This window comes from Acomys minous, assembly GCF_964271855.1.
Source record: "Acomys minous genome assembly, chromosome: 15".
NCBI classification, from domain to species: domain Eukaryota; kingdom Metazoa; phylum Chordata; class Mammalia; order Rodentia; family Muridae; genus Acomys; species Acomys minous.
Window position 1 is genome coordinate 8,933,551 of NC_140497.1, and position 19,879 is coordinate 8,953,429.

General features: G+C 44.2%; 1 protein-coding gene across 5 annotated transcripts in view; it reads left to right on the top strand.

The window, feature by feature from the left end:
* Positions 1–19,879, top strand: part of DLGAP2 (DLG associated protein 2) — a 704,261-nt gene that overhangs the window by 582,066 nt on the left and 102,316 nt on the right. The gene's annotated exons all lie outside the window — the stretch shown is intronic.

Below are 19,879 nucleotides of genomic sequence, written 5' to 3' on the forward strand. Positions count from 1 at the left end.
AAACTGTGAGCCACAGAAAATTCTTCCTCTTTCCTTCCCTCTTCCTTCCTTCCTTCCTTCTTCTTTAAGTTGCTTTTCTGATGCATTTGTTCATAACAATGAGAAAATTAACTAATATACCCTCAGGTATCAAACTGATCTCTCAGTAATTCTTGTGAGGTTTGGCCATTTCATAAGATGTTATAGTTGGCCCTCCTCACATGTGGGGTCAACCAACCACGGCTGGCGAGTATTTGGAAAGCTTTTCACCTTTGCTGAACACGTGTGGAGTCCTTTCTTGTCATTTCCTCCCAAACAATACAGCTTGCAACAATTTGCGCGGTGTTTACATCCCACATCTTACTTTTACTTGAAGATTCTTCCTGGGTATTCTAGGGGATCCTGGAACCAACCCCCATCACATGGAAGGTGACTGTAGTGCTAACATGATGTTTGCTATTGTCAGAGCATCTTATCATAGTAACAAAAATAGTATCCACATAACTTTGTAACAATTTTAAATGCTCACACTTATCTTTAGCTTAGTTTCTAGAATCAGTGGAAGTAGTGGAAAGACGTCCTTCTGTCAGGGCCCTCTCTTTGCCTCTGGCTCAGCAGCCGAGCACCCCCAATTCTGCCTCACATAGCCCTGCCCCATCTCCTCATCCTCCAAGTCGTTTTATTCCATGGCTCCCTGGTCCCTAGACCACCAATGAGATTACAGAAGGCGTCTCCAGAGAATGGCCCTCCCTTATGTGTGATAGGGGACACAATGTTGTCATAAAAGGAGTGAGAAGCTATCCTCAGGGAGGAATTATCCAGTTGGATAATTCAAGGAAACTTATTTTTTATTATTCCACTTTAGTTTAATTTCTTACTTTTCAAATATTTTTTAAGTGGGTTCTTGCTGCATAGTCCAGGCTGGCCTCAAACTTATAGCAATTCCCCTGGCTCAGCCTCCCAAGTACTGGCGTGACAGGCATAAACCATCATACCCAGTTCATAATTCTATTTTTAAATTCTGTTCCCATACAAACAAATGAAAGTAGAGTTAAGCTGGGAAACTTGGGTGCTCATGGAAGGCAGGAGGGTGGAGTCTTCCTTGACTGGCACTCTGCTATCAAGTGTCAGCTTCCAGCTGCCCTGAGTCTGGATGCTGGCCAGTGTGGTGCTTCAGATGCCCTTCACCACTCAGGGCCTTTTTTGTACCTTCCCTCAAGCATCAGTTACCGAGTAGGTATGGAGTGCTGAGCACAAAGACTGGCAGCTCAGTGCAATAGGGGACTTATAAGAAAAGCGAGTGCATAGCTGAGTCTGGGAAGGGAAAAGGTGCCATCTCCACAACAAGGCCCGAAACCAAGTTAGAGCTGAGGGTCCAGGAAGGCACAGGAAAGCAACAAAGCAGTTGTGGGGACAAGTGACTTTCTGGAAGCCACCAAGCTTGTGCAGATAGATAGGCCATTGCAGCTGGGTCTGAGGTGGAAGGGCTCTCCTATGAGCAATGGCTCAACTTGGGAGAGGATACATGAGCTGTACTTAGGCACTTGCTAGCACAGCAGCTAAGTCATCTCATGGTTCCATCTGGGTACGCTGGAGACTGAGTGGAGGACAAAGCATCATGGGCTATGACATGGCGCTGGAGCTGGGTTCACCTTCTGAAGAGCTCAGGAGAGACCACACAGGGCTCTGCACTGCTGGAGGTCACATTATGGCCATGGCTGGAGCAGGTGGCTTATATGCTCACCAAGCCCTGGAGACAGAAGACAGAAGGGATAGGCCAAGAGGGAGAGATTACTCAGGATCCTTTGGGAGCACCAGCCAGATGCTGTTCTCAACCCCGGGCTCTTGCAAAGTAGGAAAAAAACTCCATATATTATTCTCCTGGAGCCCTTTAGAAAGGAGAGACACCAATTCTTTTACCAGAAGCTGCAAGTTCTTGTAGAGTATGCTCAGTCTGCAGGGTTCAAGGTGTTACTGACCCCCACTTTGTAAGCTGCATCTGTCTTGTCAATAAAAGACAAGACCACAGTGCCAGAGGGTTCATGCCCTGGGGACTTCCCTCCCTGGCCCCGCCCCCATGATAAGCCAGCTAGCCAGATTAGGCTCTCAAGTGCACTCTGACACTGTCTTCCACATTCTCAGGCATCTCTGGGACTCACTTGCATGTTAATCTCGGATATGAACACCAGGTAGAGGTACCTCTGCATGTATTTTCGTGTGTGGACTATAGGTAGAAGTGTGTTTCCTGCACCTAGCTGTTCCCATGGAAAGGCATCATCTCAAATGAAGCAAGAAATGCTCGTGACGCCTACAAATTTTCCCTTGATCACCATGGCACATACATACACAAAAAAATGATTGATTGATTGATTGATTGATTGATTGATTGATTAAAGACAAGAAGACCTCAGGGCAAGGTGTGGATCACTGTCACTGTCTCTGCCATCACTGTTGCACTATGACTGGGTGGTCTGACCTTATCAACAGTAGCTGCAGTCAGACTTGCAGGAATGAAATGTGAAGCGCAGTCCAGGGAAGATGGCTCAGTGCTCCCAGCAGGAGCCTGTCTTGCTTACTGTCATCACAGAACATGATTTCAAAGATGACTGAGGCCCTTTGCAAATTGCAACATGCGAAAACCCAGATTCCAATCCCATGCATATTTTTACATCTGCAATAGGCTCAGTGACTAGGCGTTAGCTTCTTGTACAAGTCGTCAGCAGGCGACAGCAATATGAGTGTTTGAAACTCAGCTCAATTTTGTGCACAGTATCTGTTCTCTGGGTGGAAACAGGTGGAATTGAGCGGGCCTCCTGTGAGAGTGAGGGCACACTTGAGGATGTACAGGACACTGGCTGTGCTTCAGAAGAATGGCTTCCAGACCTAAGCAACTGTCTCTACAGGAGGAGGAACCCAGGATTAGCCACCAGACTTCCAGGAAACTTTGTAGTTTGTGGGAAACTAAAGCCGCAGGTGCTGTGGATTTAAGAGTCTGGGGGATTCCACCAGCCTTGATGTCTCTCTGCTTGAGTGAACGAGGTGGCAGGGTGAGACGATCCCAGGTGCTTATGAACACCCTGCATCATCCAGGCAGCCCAAGGCGGCATGTTCCATCCCAGGCAAGCCTGTGAATATAGCAAGTGACTGTCTGCTATCCGCAAGTCAGGAGGCTGCAGTGTGGAAGTCTGTGGATGTGTCCAAGGTCATTAATGACCTTAGCTAAGAGAGACCATGTGGAGTCTTCCAGTGCCCATTTTTCTACTGCCCAACTTATAAACAACATTCACTTTATTTGATACATGGTGTTATCTAGTTAGTTTTAAAATGCTGTTGGAAAACACAGCACCAACATGCCTGCAGTATATGTTTTCATGCTAAATCAATTTGCCACGTGTCTGTGAGCTGACTGACTTCTCAGTATAAATCTCTCAACGCTTCATCTGAGGCCATTAGTTAATTTAAGCTTAAAACCTTTTTCATAATGGACACACCTGCATTTTCACTGTAATCATGAAACCAGACACTACATTTCCTTAGTAAGAAACCAGTTCCCTTGGAAATGAGAACTTGCAGTGTGTGATAACTAATATGCTATGTAAACAAATGTGAGCCCCAGAGCCTAGTTAGGAGCTGAAAAGAGAAGCAGTTCTCTCCAAGTTTTGTTAAAGTATAACAAAAACCATGACTATTTGACATAAGACGAACACCAGTTAACCAGCTACAATTAGCACTAGTTAGACATTTAACTCATCATCTTTTGTAAGTCCCCTGTGATCACAATTTTTGGAATCAGAGGAAAGGCAGAGAGGCCTGCCCATCTCATCACTCTCTCCAAGGAGAAGTAGTGGCTCTGAGGTCAGCTGCTTATACTGCAGAGATCCCATGCACCGCCCCCCCTACCCCGGCCCAATCTCAATGACATCAGAGGGGAAGGTTCCAAGCTTAATGCAAACATTTCAGACAAAACAATAAAAGCTTTTAAGTAACACATGGATTTTGTAACCTATAATGTCAATGTGACTCAAGCTGTTTCTTTTGCACAACTTCATAAGAGGAGACTCTGCGGTTAAACAGAAGCAGGGTCAGAAAACATACAATCAGCTTCATTGATTCTGAAAATTCCTTTGACAAAATTTAACAGCTCTTCAATGATAAATACCCTGAAATATTAGAATAGAACAATCATAATTAAATATATTAAGGGACTGTGTTTTATAGGCCTGTAACATATCTTATACCAAATGGGGAAAACTGAAAGCAGAAGTGAAGGAATTTTGCATATTGTCTTCATTCTTATTCAATATAGTCCTTGAAATGCTAGCCACAGTGATGAGGCAAGAAAAATAGAATGAAAATAGGAATTGGAGGACTAAACTTATTATTTTCTTGCAGATGAGATGGTTGTATACATAAAAGATCTTAAAGACTCCTCCAGAAGACTTTTACATCTGATATAAAAAAAAAACATTCAGCAAAATAAAATAAGAAACATAAAATACTCTTTCAGTGCACCAACAACAAAATTGATTAGAAAGACACCAAGAAAACAATTCTATTTATAACAACCCCTCATAGATACTCCAAAATTTTTAATAAAATATTCCTCAAATTTCTGTGGAAGCACAGAAGACTGGCTAGCCCCCCAAAAAAAATCTAAAGGAGAAAGAGCAATGCTAGGACTGCCTCAATACCCAACTCCAAATTGTATTACAGAAACAAAGACAACAACAGCATGGCATTGTACAAAAAATATACACAAACACATGAAATAAATCAAGGACCCATAAATAAACCCACACATATATATAGTCATCTGGCTTTTTGACAGAGATACCAAAAACAAGTGGGGCTGGGAAAACGGAGCCACATGTAGAAGATGAGACTACAGCCCTGCCTTTCATCCTGCCATAAATCAAGTCAAGAGGCTTCCAAGTCCTTCATGTAAGACCTGAAACTTTGAGGCCATTAGAAGAGACACTTCAAAAGATAGACAGACACTCTCTGAATTGAACTCTGGTCCCTTAAGATGAAATGACAAGACACTGACAAGTGGGATCACATCCAGCAAAAAAGCCTTTGACAGCAGAGGAAACTCGGTGAGACCCAGCTTAGTCATTGGAAGAAATCTTTGTCAACCATTCATCTAAAAGACTAATGTCCACAGTATAGAAAGTACTCAAAAAATTGAAATTCAAAAATGAAGGAATAATCCATTCACATTCAAAAAAAGAAATACAAATGCCCAATCAATATATGAAAAATGTGCAACACCTTCAGCTGTCATGGATTTGCAGGTCAAAATAACATTAAGATTTCATATTTCTTTTTGTTTTTTTTTTTCAATACAAGGTTTCTCTGTGTAGCCTAGGCTGTCCTGGACTCGCTTTATAGACCAGGCTGACCTTGAACTCATAGAGATCTACCTGCCTCTGCCTCCTGAGTGCTGGAATTAACAGGGGTGTGGCACTGTGCCCGGCAAGATTCCATCTTTCCTGTTAAAATGCTTTGATCAAGAAAACAACAAATTCTCCCGAGGAAGTCAGGGGAAAGGACCCCTTGTATACTTCCACTCGTGGTAGTATAAACAAGGACACACACTTTGGAAATCAATACAGGCGTCCATCACAAAACTAAAGCTAGAACTGCAGTACGATCCAGCTAAACCAGTTCCAGTTATACACCCAAAGGAATCAAAGACAGACACTCGTGACCCCTTCATACCCAGGATGCCCCAGTGACTGCAGCAGTGCTCATCATACCACAGCCAGCAAGTGCAGCAATATGGATTTCTGTATAGCAGTCACACTAAGCCCCAAGAGCTTCTACCTATAGATGCTTCTGGTAATCCCCAGGGCATCAAGGAGAGGCATTTGGGTTATGGTGTCTGTGCTGGTTCTCAAAGATGTTTCTGGGCACCAGATGATGGGGAAAGTGTGGCGAGACCTCTGTGATGGCATCCAACTGTCAAGTTGGTGAATGACCTCACAAAGGAAGAGCAAGGAGGTAGCCATGGTTTTTCTTTGATGATGAGCAACTGAACCATAGCAGGGAGTGAGTGGCCGAGGTGTCTTCCTTTTACTTGATGGGGAAAGAGATGAAGGCAAAAGTCCAAGGCTTCCTGGACAGTGTGTGCAAGTGAGACATTGCAGGCAATACACAGTTGCACTCATGTATATATATTGGAATGTGGACACAGGTACACCCAGGCATGCAGGCATGCACATATGCACCTACACAAATGCATGTATGTGTGAACATTCATGTGTGCATAGAACTACTTACATACAGAGATACCTGAATGTATGCATATGCATTTACACATGTATGCACATCCACACATACAAACATGCATGCAAAGAAGCACACAGACATACACACTAACTCCTTGCCTACTGGGGGAGGCAACTGGGGCAGAGCCAATGTGGCCACAGGACATCTGTAGAGCAGCTTGCAGGACAAGAGCCAGGCCAGGTGCAGCTATTAGGACACATAGCAATGAGAGCCTCATAGGGGCTGCAGAAGTCAAGACCCTCCTTTCTCTAAAAGTAAGAAGGTGAGAAAGTGAATTTGTTTCACTGAAAGGAAGAACTTAGAGCTGGCCTTTCATCTCCTGCTCACTGGTCTGACAGAGCATCCCTGCTGGGTACCGGGTATTGATGACCATCAGGCTCCTGCCTTTGTTGTATAAAGCTTTTCTGTGTGTCTGAAGCCTATAGTCACTAGTTGGTGAATGGTATATTACTCTTGATTTAAAAAAATAAGATAGCATATAATAAAAAAGAATTTTCTACTCTCTCACACAGCCAGCCAAACCCAGTGCTCAGGGAAGCCCTGCTTTATGCACTTCTAAGCCAACATCCTTTGAGGGAAAACCATACCTACCCAGTCTTTCACCTACAAAGGAGACTGTGAGTCATTGTGGTCCTGCGGTGGACCCACACTTGGGTCTGATCTTAGGCCAGCTATCTGCACCCACCATCTAGTGAGCAGCGAGCAGGTTACACCTAGTGTACAATTCCAAAGTCCAGGTACTTGCAGGGGCCCAGAGAAAGGACGGAAGAAATGCCAGAACTGTTTATGGAGTTTAGTAGCCTCTGGGAACTGCCACATGGGACCTTGTCTCAGTTTGAGTCTCTGTTGCTATGACAAAACACCATGATCAAAAGACCAAATTGGAGAGAAAAGGATTTATTTGACATTCACTGAAGGAAGTCAGGACAAAACCTTAAGCAGCCCAGGAACCTGGAGGCAGGAGGTGAGGCAGAGGCCACAGAGAGCTGCTGCTTACTGGCTTGCTCCTCATGGCTTACGCACCCTGCTTTCTTATAGAACCCAGAACCTCCATCCCAGGGATGGCACTACCCACAATAGACTGGGCCCTCCCCCATCAACCACGAGTTAAGAAAACGCCTTGTAGCCCAATCTTATAGTGGCATTTTCTCAATTGAGGTTCCTTCCTTTCAGTTAACTCTGGCTTATATCAAGTTTCATAAAACTGTCCAGCACAGACCTTCTGAGATGACAGAAATATTTTTTGCACCATCCAATCCAGCCACTGTCAGCCGTATGTGACTCTGGGGTACCAGAGCCTGAGGAACCAACCTCTACCTTCATCTTTGGAAAATGTCATAGCAACTTTTCTCCAATCAGATGCTTGCCCCACCCAATAGCAAGAGACCCCTCCCAAAGAACACAGGTACACTCCCAGAATATGCTCTGTTTTGAAACACACAGAGGGCATGTGTGTGTGTGAGATTGTCCTCACTTCTGCAAAGGGGTCTAGCCAGGACTTGCAAGTGTGCTTAGAAAGTGAGGTCAGAGGTTGACATCCTGTTGCCTATTGGATCAGGAGATTGTTTTAAAAACAAGACCCCAGAATTTGCGAGGTGTCTTTGGAGGCGAAGGAAATGCAGATGGGTGTTAGGAAGTCACTCAGTGACTGCTCTAAGCAGCTGGAACACCCACCCATCTTGAGTAACTAACTGGATTTCAGTCAAGGCAGCTTCGTAGACTCTCCTTAAAATGACGTCCATAGGAAAAGTCATTAAAGCTGGCAGCCTGGCTGCTGATGGAGTCTGGTGTATCTCAGGCAGCCGCAGTTGAGACCAGCTGAGGGCTGTGTCTGTCAGCGTTATGCAGCATGATGTCCCTGCATTAGGCAGCTTGCCTGTACCATTTAGTCTTCCAATCAGGCACAAAATCGAGTTTGCTGATGTGTAGCTCTCACTGGATTGCCTGGTGTTCGCAAATTGCATTCTAGTCAGAAAGGTCTTTGAATTGCACCCAATTCTTATCCAGGACACAGTGTGTTAGTTCCTCAGATTTTTCTGGTGTGTGTGTGTGTGTGTGTGTGTGTGTGTGTGTGTGTGTGTGTGTGTGTGTGTGTGTGTGTGTATTGTTGTTGTTCTTGTTGTTGTTGTTGTTTTTGTTTTCACTGTCTATTCTCTGACCATGGGAAACCAAGTATGATTATACTTTTCAAAGGGGAAAAACAAGCATGTTTAGGTAATGTCTATGTGAAGTGTAGAGAGCAGAGCTGAAGTTTATATCACAGCAACATGGTGGGGCTGTCAGCCTATTGCATATAAAGAAATGGGACCTGAAGGAAGGGTTATGTGACTCATTATACACATCAGCTGATGAAAGACCAAGCTGTGGTTTGGACCCACGCCTCCTGGCTCCGTTGGTGTTTGTAGTGGAACTGAGTTCAGATTATATAAACTGATTCCCCTTACCATCTGCTGAGGTTATTATGTTATTGAATCTTTGATACTTGTTTTTGTTAGTTCCTGAAAATTGTCATAATGATATATAAACTTACAGTCCTCCTGGAAATCAAACCAGACCAATCCTAGGGATTTCTATTCTAATTACTTTCAGCTACCAGAAATAATTTTAATTAATTAGTGTTTTAGTCTTACATTGTAATGTGACTTTTCCTAGGGTGATATGAGCAAATCTTTTCCCACCCCACATAGGGCACCAACACACCAAATACACAATTCCACAAAGGTTCAAGTTGGTGAACCAATGAGTTTACTGGGGTTACTTACAAGAACATAGATTTATTGAAGGCAGCTACATGACTGAAAAGTTCACTCCAGCCTATGTGAATCACAGAAGCTTCATCCTGGAAGTTCTCTGCATGATATACTGACAGTTTAACAGGTCACAAGTCTCCTTTCCCCAGCAGTACTTATTGCTCATATAGCCTTGAGGAGGGAGCCGCCTTGTGAATTTTATCTGTTTCAGAAACTTCCTGAGACTTGTGAGTTGTTTATATCCTGAGTCTTTTTAATGTCACTTTGTTAGCTCTTTGAAATTCCATCTGTACATATAATGTATTTTAATCATATTCATTCTCCACTGCTCCCCCTAATTCTTTCAGAATCCAACCCCAACTTCAAATTCATACCTTAAATAACCTACTCATTCCAGTTTGTGCTGCCTATATACAAATGCATATGAGGTCACTTACTAGAACATGGTGGACCCACGAAAAGCCACAACCCTAGAAAACTGACAGTTCCCCTCAGCAGTCACCAACCATCAATATCTCCTCAGCTAGGGGTTAGAGCTCATGGGCCCCTCCCCCCTCCATTCTGGGTTGTTGACTGGCTTGACATTGTGTAGGACTTGTGAAGGCAACCACATTTTGTGTGCGTTCATGAGCACATCAGTCCTGTGGTGTCCAAAAGATACTGATTTGCCCTGGTCCTCAAAACCTCTGGCTCTTATGGTCTTTCTGCCTCCTCTTCTGTGTTGTTCCCTGAGTCTTGATGGGGAAGGAAATGTGATGCAGATGTTCCAACCATGTCTGAGCACTCCATTGACACTTGTTCTCTTCCTCTTGACCAGCTGTGAGTTTCTGAGCAAGCCACAATCCTCTGCAAAGATGCTTCTTGGAGGTCTGAGAGTTGTACTCATCTGCGGGCATGGAGCTATTACTTAGAGGGCAGTCTGATACTGTGTCCATTTAGCAAAATAATAGTATTAGATTCATATATAAGGCCTATGACCTCCCCAGCCATGGCTTCTTGGTTAAGTTTACAGTACCAGGCATGTGTTTTCTCCTGTGTGGATACAGGAACAGTTGGTCACTCCCACAGCATCTGTGCCACTATTGTACCCATGAGTTTATCTTGCCATGGTGGTCATTATTGTAGCTTGCAGCATCCATAGCTGAGTGAAACTGTTGTGGCCATTATTTTCCAGCATCCTACTTACCTTCTGGTGCTATGAAAGCTAGTCAGAAGCGGGAAGGCTTCCCTACCAGAAACGGCTAAATTTATTCACGTCCTGTGACCATACTATGCCGTATCTCCAGCAATAGCCCTTACCGGGAAGTTCTAGTGAACAACCAATAGTAATGGCAACTGCTTGTGCTGTTCAGTGGGGTCTCCAGAATACCTATTACCAGCAGTTTGAAGGAATGTATCCTATATCTGGCAGTGGCCTTTTTATTTGGACATCTATGGCTTTTAGGGGGAGTATTACTCTCTGTCCAGTTAAACTCTTTTGTATGTATGGATGGATGGATGGATGGATGGATGGATGTGTACTTATAAAATGGTGGGCTTCTGTATGGTTTTAAACATGCATATTTCATGTTTAATGTTAGTTATCTCTTCTTTCACCCTGTCCTGTGTCCTACCCTCACATGCTTCTCCTTCAAGAATGAAATGTTTCAACCCATAGGACATTGAGACATTATGATCTATGTGCATATATGTGTATGTACATCTCCCTGAAAACCAAAATGACATGAAGAAGAGGCCCGTTTTCATAGAAATCTTTCCAGAGTATCTGGGTAGGAACTCTGTACTATTCCACACAGTGGCTCAAGTTTTTCTTTCCACCTGAACTTCAGGATTTTGCATAAGAAGGTTAGTTTACCTGATTTCTGGAGCAGCCATGCAAGCTTGAGACAGGGAATCTGGAATCACAGTTGGGACCTATGAGAAGACAAGTTGGAGACTCTTTTCTATTCAGCACTTGTTCTCTCCTTCACCAAGGGCTGATGCTTGGGAAGCCACATGGATACCTCGTGTCCTACGGAAGGACCCCAGGCCACTCAGATCATCGCCCTGAATTGCTGTTTCTACACTCTTCCACAGTTCACCATACCTCCTCCAGGGGCGGAGTCAAGTGTCCTGGACCCTAAAAGCAAAGTCAGTGGTTTCAGTGAGGCCTGAGCTTCCACACATAACTGGCTGCCGGGAAGACGCCAGAGCTCTCACTCAGAGCGGCCAAATGAGCTCCAGCATCTCCCTAACCCCTGGTTGGATGTAAAATTTGCAGACAAATGGGGATGATACTGAAAGCTTGGCCTCTTCCTTTGTAAACGGGTGTGAGGTGGTACCTGACTCCAGAGCAGATAGATGCCTGGACTGTGTCCCTACACCAGGGTCTAGGGTATGACTACAGTGTCAGCATTCTATCTCAGCCCAGCCTGTGAGGGACAGTTTCTCAGCTACACACAGTAACCGACAGGTAAGAGAAAAATGCTGGGCTGAGTAGGATGAAGAGCCTAGCAGCCTTCTCTATGCAGAGGCATGATGCAGTGCAGTCCCGTGTTGTTGTCAACTGGACACAGCATTGAAGTGCCTGGAGGGAGAATCTCAGTGGGGACTGCCTAGATCGGGTTGGACTGTGAGCATGTGTGAGGGGGTTGTCTTGGTTACCCACTGTGAGCGCCACCATTTCCTAGGCAAGGGATGCTGGACCACAAAGCATAGAGCATGAAGCACAAGTAAATACGCACCCATTCGTTTTTCTCTTCTCTTTATTGTGGATGTGATCTGAGCAGCCATGTTGCGTTCCTACCTTGATTTTCATGCTCCAATAGACTATAACCTGGAATTATGAGTTAAAATAAGCCATTTGTCCCAACACTTGGTTTTGTCAGGATATTTTATAGCAGCAGCAAAAATGAAACCAGAATTCATGACGTCTCCCAAAACTTTAGAACTTCCCAAACATAACCACATTTGTTAATAGAAATAACAGACATCTTAAAAACTGTACTCCAAGGGTAATGCAGATATGTGTTCCTCGACTCAGTCTCTATTGGAACAATGTGTCTGAGCCTCGGCCCGTGAAACAAAGTGTCCTGAGCTGCCCCATGACTTCAGGCCATTGGCCTCTTTGCATCCTGCTTCCTCTATCCAAAACACAGGCTTATGCTGCTTGACAGGGTTCAGCTGTTCGTTTATTTGTTCGTTCGTTCATTTTTTTATAGCAGTGACTCATTTCCTTCATTCTGCCAAGTGTCACTCACTCACTTACTACCAAACATGGAACCCAGCATCACTGACTCTTGCTTGGTCCCTGGGCAGCATCAGTGCCCAGTCTACAGTGGAGAGTGGATGAAGTGACCTGAGTGCAGAGGAAGACGGTCGGGTGTCAGTGAGCTTGAGTCTGAGCCTACGGTTTTTAAATGGTTTCAGAAACATTCAGCAGACTGCATGGAGTAAGAATGATTTTCCTGGGAAGCTGTTTAATGCCACTGATGCTTCAAACATGAAAAGCATCGCCTTCCAAGAGGAGGGGCTCGGTGACAACATGGCTACACTCCTGCTTACCTTCTCCCATGGGAATGACCACTCATGCTTCCTGCAGCTCCACAGGGGCACCACTTCCTCCCTGTAGCACCTCATCTGTAGGTCACACTCCCAGACACCTGCCAGGTCTCCTTCCATAGTCCTCTTGCCGCATCTTGGCCAGGTATAAGCATATTCAGACAGGGAACTGTGAGCCTAGAACAGTGGTAGCTCACAGCCTGGGCTTAAAAGTATGAGAAGCAGGAAAAAGTCCCTGTGTGAGCCCAGCAACATGAACTAACATGGGTTAGGGAGAAAGTAAAGTTACCCTGTGGTTTAAATTCCTACCTTACCTATCAGAAAGACAGGTTCTCCAGCACTTGCCAGCACAGAATTCTCACCAGCAAAGCTAACTGCAGGCGGGTTTCTTAGGAACAGAGGAGCAGCCTGGAGCACTCAGGGGACCAAGGCCCAGAGCAACGGTCATGCCAGTGCTGTCCTCTCAACACTCAGCCAACAGCTTTGCTATTCTGCAGTCAGTGCCCTTATACCATTTGCACAGCAAACTTGATGTTATTAAACTCATCTGGGTGTGCATTATTTACTCTTCCCAGGACCTTTGGATAGCGTAGTTGGGACTGGTCTACAGTGAGGCTATGAAAATAGGGTGTTTGATTTGTATCTGAAAGCTCTTAGGCATTGGCCTCCTGTTGCAAGGTACACTCTCAAGGTAGGGCCCACGGGGCTAAGATTGGGCCAGCTGTTATGCCATGAGCATCTAAAAGCAACAGATGCTCAGTGTGAAAATTTGAGTTCATGGAGCAGGCACTGTAAGTTCCAGTATAAACCCATAGCCTTCAAAAAAAGGGGAGGGGTACTGGAATATGGTGTTTGTCAGACTGTCTTTTACAGTGCTGCAATGACAGCTTCTTCCTTTCTGTGTTCTGTTTTTTTTCCTAGGACAGTTTAGTGAAATGGATCTACTTTTTTTTTTAATCCTTTATTCCTTTAGTTTTATAATCTATTAGAGAAGTTGAAATTTATTCACATATTTAGAACTTAGAGCATATTCATGTCTATAAGATGACCTTCATTTTGTTTGCTAATATTTTCAAGAAAATGCTTTCTTTATTCCCATGAATGCCTGTGTGTGCGTGCATGTGTATGATGTATGTATATGTTTGTGTGGATAAATGTACACATGGATCTGTGTGAATATGTGTGTATAGAATATACATATGTGTTTGAGTATATGTGTGCATGTGGGAGATAGGGACCAATGCCAGACACCCTCCTGGCCCACTTTCTGTGTGTGTTTTGTTTTGTTTTGTTTTGTTTTGTTTTTGAGGTAAGGTCTCTCACTGAACCTGGAGCTCAGCAATTAGCTGGGCTTGCTGACCATTAAGCTCTAGGAATCTTCCTGTTTCTGCCTCTCCATCATTATATGGGATATATGGGTGCCAGAGATCTTAATTCAGGTGCTTGACTCCCTAAGCCAGCTTCCAGCCCCTGTTTCCAGGTACACCTTAAACAGTAACAACAGTGTTGAGAATCTACCTTTCCTTCTCTATATTGTAATATTCCCTTAGAGGACCCTTTTTTATTTTGAAGCTGACCCCATCTCTGGTCTTAGTGTATTTTGTGTTTCTCCAACCCCACTGGCTATAGAGAGAGGAAAGCTACAGCTGCAGCTGCCTGGAACTCTCCCCTGAGGTCCTGGCACACACTCTCACCTTCCTTCTCTTTTTTTTTTTTGGTATAAAAGGTCTTCCATAGTTTTCCTTATTTTCTCATTAACATTCTTAACATCAGATTAAATTTTGGCAGTGCTGGCATTGTGTAAACAATCAAATAAAATCAGTTTCCTGACACTATAGAAACACTCTGTGCAAAGTGATTTGTTTCATTTAAGAGTGTTACTGTTTCTGTCTTTCTTTCTCCCTTTCTTTCTTTAACACACAGTAACTGTAATTGCCTTGCCAAAGGGTACGAACACTTTAAAACCTCTCAGATTTTTGCCTCATTTATTTCCTAGGTCACACTCATTTATAAATGCCCTCAAGTAACAAGAGATTGTGCTTTGCCACACAGTAACCTCATGGCACACCTTAATTTTTAATGTTTCTGTTTGACTCTAAGAAATATTTCAACCTCAATTTGCAGCAGGTTTTTTAAGGGGTAGACTGGGAAGGGTGCCTCGTGGGAACCTCTCTAGTGTCTACATTCAAATTGGGGAATCTTTAAGGTGTCTAACTCCCAAACTGGCTCCTCCTAGAACGAAAATAGAATTCACACTCAAACACTGAGGGGGGGCCTTTTCTTTGTAGTGGTCTGAGTTATTTCCCTGCCCACCCCTCAGCAGCGAGAGTGCCCACAATCCTGGGGTGCGGCAGGTGTGTGCTTCTCAACCTGTCATCTACCTAGGTTATTTCAGAGGGGTCACTGGCATTCAGAGGCATGACTTACATACTCCCAAAATTAGGTGTCCTGTACCTAGCAAGGTTCTCTTGTTGAAACTTGTGAACTTTGAGGTCCAGCAAGGTGGCTCAGTTGGCAAAACCACCTGTCACACAAGCCTGAGTTCCCTGGAAAAGGGAAACAAACTTCTCCAAGCTGTCCTCTGACCTCCACACACATACTGTGGCACATGTGTAAGGCATGTTGACTGCATGTGCATCTTGCACCACATGTATGTACTGCCTGCAAAAGGATGTCAGTAATTGAACCCAGAGCCTCTGGAAGAGCAGCTAGTACCCTTAACCACTAAACTATCTCTCTAGTCATAAGGTGGCTCATGTATACCTGCATACATACAGACACATGTATACACACACACACACACACACACACACACACACACACACACCCCAATTATTAATACAATTGAAAAATTAAACAGTCAGTAATAACAAGAACTGAAATAAGATTCAGGCATTAATGCACTGATAAACCCCAGTTATCTCTCAGTTTAGTGAGTGAATGCGTGGCCTCTGAAAAGGCACTATGTATTTCTCAACAGAAAGTCAGCACCATCCGACTACCTCCAGGCTGAGCCATGATACCATCCACACCGTTTATACAAAAGACTCTGTACCTCTAGATGGCAAAACTTACCATTATTTTTGCTTTCTTAAATTTTATGTTTAAAAATTAAGGAAGTCATGGTCACAACCTTGGGATTTTTATTTCTGTTTTGTTTTTGCTTGTGAAACAACATTCAAGGGCAGCTGTCTTAAAAGAAGCCTTCTTTTGATGCTGGATTCTGTACCAAGCATCTCAGCATCAGCACGTTGCTGAAATGTAATATAGTCAACCAAAGCAAAATAAAAGTTAAGAAAGAAGGCTGGTGGGTTTAAATTAGTATACCTCTGATTTGCATTTTGAAAGAATCCAGATAGGAAAATTTTGTTTACAAAGTGATCAGAATTGTTTTTGTGACACTAAAGTTCCATTTCAGAGTAGATTTCTCAAGCACAAAAAAGTAAGCCCTAACCTTTGGCCTCCAGAACAAGGAGACCAGGCTTTACAGCAAACAGTAATTGTCTTCTGTGCTTTGGAAGCCATTGTTTCTGAATGTTACAACAAGGAGTTCTTTAAAGGCTCTTTATTAAGCCCATAAATAAGATGTCATTTGGTAATTAAGTGTACTTACGCTGCAAATGTGCGCACTATCCCACTCAATTGAAAACACCAGTGCAATCAAACGAAAGGGCTGGAAGGCTGGGCACCTGAGCTCAGAGCCACTTACAGAGACACCCAGTACTCATGGTGTGTCACCAGGGGACATCTGGGCACAGGCTTCCTTTTTGATGTATGTGTAATTAGCCAGGACTTTTGTTTCTAAAGATACTTGCATATCTTACAAATTATCAATGCTACTGTTGAATCTGCTGATGAAAGAACCCAAAAACAAGCACGTGTGTGTGTGTGTGTGTGTGTGTGTGTGTGTGTGTGTGTGTGTATACAAGAACATGTATATACCATGTTTATGATACACAGTTGTACTGATGGAAAGGGTTAATGAAATCCTAACTATTAGCCTGAGGTCGTGGAGGAGTAGATAAGATGGGTTTGAGTAAATTTAGCTTCTTTTATGGTGTTTGTCACATAACCCTTGACGTGACTTTATGGACAGGGATGGTCCTTTCTGTCCACCGTAGAAGTCTACACTGCTATGGAATAAGCATAGAGCTGTGAATGGCACTTGGAAGATGCTGGACACAGATGTGGCTGGCCAGGGCTGAGGAGCAGGTAGTACACAGAAGTGGTAGCCCCTAGGAACACTCTTCAGAGCAAGCCTGCAAGAGCATCCCTGGCCTTACTGCCCTCAGCATTTTTTATCTGAACATATGTATTTTTCACTATTCTTTTTTTTTTTCAAGTCACCACTTTCTTTCTCCCACATTTCACTACCTTTTATTTTCATTCCAGTTCAGACACCTCACTTGACACAGCTACGTTAATACCCCTGTAGGAGGTATCAGACAATCTCAGGATGGGGCATATGTAGGTGATTTTAAAAGATGGCCACATTTTTATGTGCTCATTGTGGTCCTGATGTGGTCCAAAACATCTGTGTGTGTGTGTGTGTGTGTGTGTGTGTGTGTGTGTGTGTGTGTGTGTGTGTAGCCCAGGGACCAACACTGAGTGTCTTCTACTGCTCTCCATCATACAAAACAGGATCATGCACTCAACCAAGTAGTCACTGAACACTGATGTCACAGGATCTGCCTGTCCCTGCCCCCCTAGAAATGGCATCACAAGCCAGTACAACCACAACCAGCTTTTTGAGTGGATGTGGATGATCTGAATTCAGATCCTTACACTTAGGCAATGAGTACTTTACCATCCCATCTTCCCAGGTCTGAGGAAGCATTCCCACTAGGGCTAAAGACAGGCATTTTCACTCCTGCACAATATGAGTGTGGTACAAGGTTCGCACAGGTGCTCGCGCCCTGCAGGGCTCCTTTGTCTCCAGAGAGATAGGCTGATCCTGAGGAGTTATGGGACAATTCAGCTGAATGGTGCTTTATGGGAAACTGAGGAAGGATGGTAACATTAGAGGAAGGTGAAGGTGTCAGAGAAAGGTTGGTATAGTGACAGTAACCAACCACGGCTACCTCACGGTCTTCAATTCCAGTTGAAATTTCTGAGAAATGTTGGTAAGTTGAGGAGTTTGTGGAAGATCTTCTTGCCTGCCCCTTTAGCGTCTATTCCCTCAGCCTGTGACAGGGTCATCTCTATGCCCTGGAGAGGTCCAGGAGATGCCCCTGTGGAGCCCATGGCACACATCCAGTGCACAGGAATGCTAGTGACATTTGTAGAACTGACAACAGTTTTAGAACGGATAAATCCATGCTCTCACAAGTCCTACTGTAAAGGGCTCACTTACGTTCTGTTTTCAATGTGCAGACCCAGGAGTGGGCTGTTGAATGACAACTCTAATTGCTATTTTCTCCTAATAACAAAATGCTGTTATGAATAGCTAGAGATTAAGCAACTAAGATGGTTTGCACACTCTATGCTTGTTACCTCATCCCCACAGAAAGAAATACACAGCTCCTAAGACTTTGTCATCTGTTATGTAGACTCATAAAAGCCTAGAGCGTGTGTCCTTACTATGCTCATTAGGCCCACTGTCATGGAGTTCATCACTATCTCTGAGACTCCACACCCACACGAGGAAACTCAGCCATATACTGAAAAGGAGGCCATGCTGCAGACGTGTTGCACAATCAAATTTTATTATTTCGGCTAAATTTTTATCCCTTACACTGTTCTTTGATGTGGCCACATTCATAACATAGCCACCGGGCTGAAATAAGACGTGTGAGTAGAGCAGTAATGGGCTTGCTTTTAATGTGAAAAAGAGATTGGAACTGTATTACATGACAAGATAATGGAAAAAATAAAGCACAAGATAAAAGGGCAATAACTTTGTAGAGTGGTTAAGTCTAGATTGCAAAACACGGTCTTGCAACTTGCCCACTAACTGTTACATTCCTTTGAAACCTTCCTTTTAATTATATGACATGTGATGCTCTCTCCTGGTTCTTGTCTGAGACATCAGTGCTGTGGCTCGGCCCTAGCTAGAAGAAGGAAGGTGCTCCGTTCCAGCTATCTGAGTACTAAGGGAACACCTCAGGCCACTACCCAGGAATCCTTCTTCGGAGATCACTTGCCCATGAGCGACCACCTGCCATGCAAAACATAAGAAGGCCCCTTTGCAGCCCTAGGAAGCTGCAGCTGCCCCCAGCTCTGCAGCTGTCTGCTGAGATCCTTCCCAGAACACTGATGTCCACTCTGATGGTAGACCTAGTGCCTTAGCCTCGACACTCAGGCCCCTTCCTCATCCCTCGTTTCTGTGTCTGAGCTGCTCTTGACAATTGTGGTCCAGGTGGCATGGGACGTTTTGTGCCCAGGCCTTAGAGTGATTACATGGCAAAGGTTTTCCCAGGAACTTATATTTTCCTCACAGCCATGAGGTGAGCAGCTGAGATGGACAGAGAAAACCATTTCTGCCTTCTATATCTGGTGTTCATATGCATGTGGTTAGAACTCTGCCGAGTTGCCCCATGAACTCTAGGTGGTGTGGACCAACCTAGGATTACCAGCTTTGTGGATGCTGTGGTAGGATAAGAGTCAGGGAGAGGCAAAGCAATAACTTCAGAAACAAGGAGCAGGTTAGAAGGAGCAGGAAAGTGATGAACCAAGGCCCAGTCTGAGGCAGACACTGCAAAGTCAGGGCCCACTCCTGCTGATGAAAGCCAGTTCTTCTTCCTGTCTGAGGACCAGCTTGTGGGCTCTCATCCAGCAAAGTGAAGTTGACTTCAGCCATCATAGAGTCAGAAAGGTTCCACCTCAGGAGCAGAGGACAGGATGATGCTACAGCGATGTTCTAGGAGTAGGAAGCAGCTCACGGTGACCAGAGCACTTGCTTCTCAACCTCCTGAGCCAGAAGGCACCTGGGACGGAGGTCAGTGAGGAAATCAGGTGGGAAGGGAGCATCCCCCAGTGTTTGGGTGCCCAGTGGGCCCAGCTGTGTCACTAGTGGAACAGATTTTGGGAGTTGGGCCTCTTTTCCATGACCCTAAACTGTAGAGAGCTGGGGATGAGAAAGTTGCACCCACAATTTACCTTTCTGGCACCGTGTGACATTAAACAATGATTTCATGATTCATTCATCAGTTCTTCACCAGGCAATGTTACAAATTAAACGTCAGATGTTAGTTTTCAAATGTTCAAAGCTATACCAAAATGATCCAATATAATTGATCTACAGCTAGATTTTTTTCTGTGTGTGTGAGTGTGTGTGTGTGTGTGTGTGCATGTGTGTATGTTATATGAGTGCTTGTTCA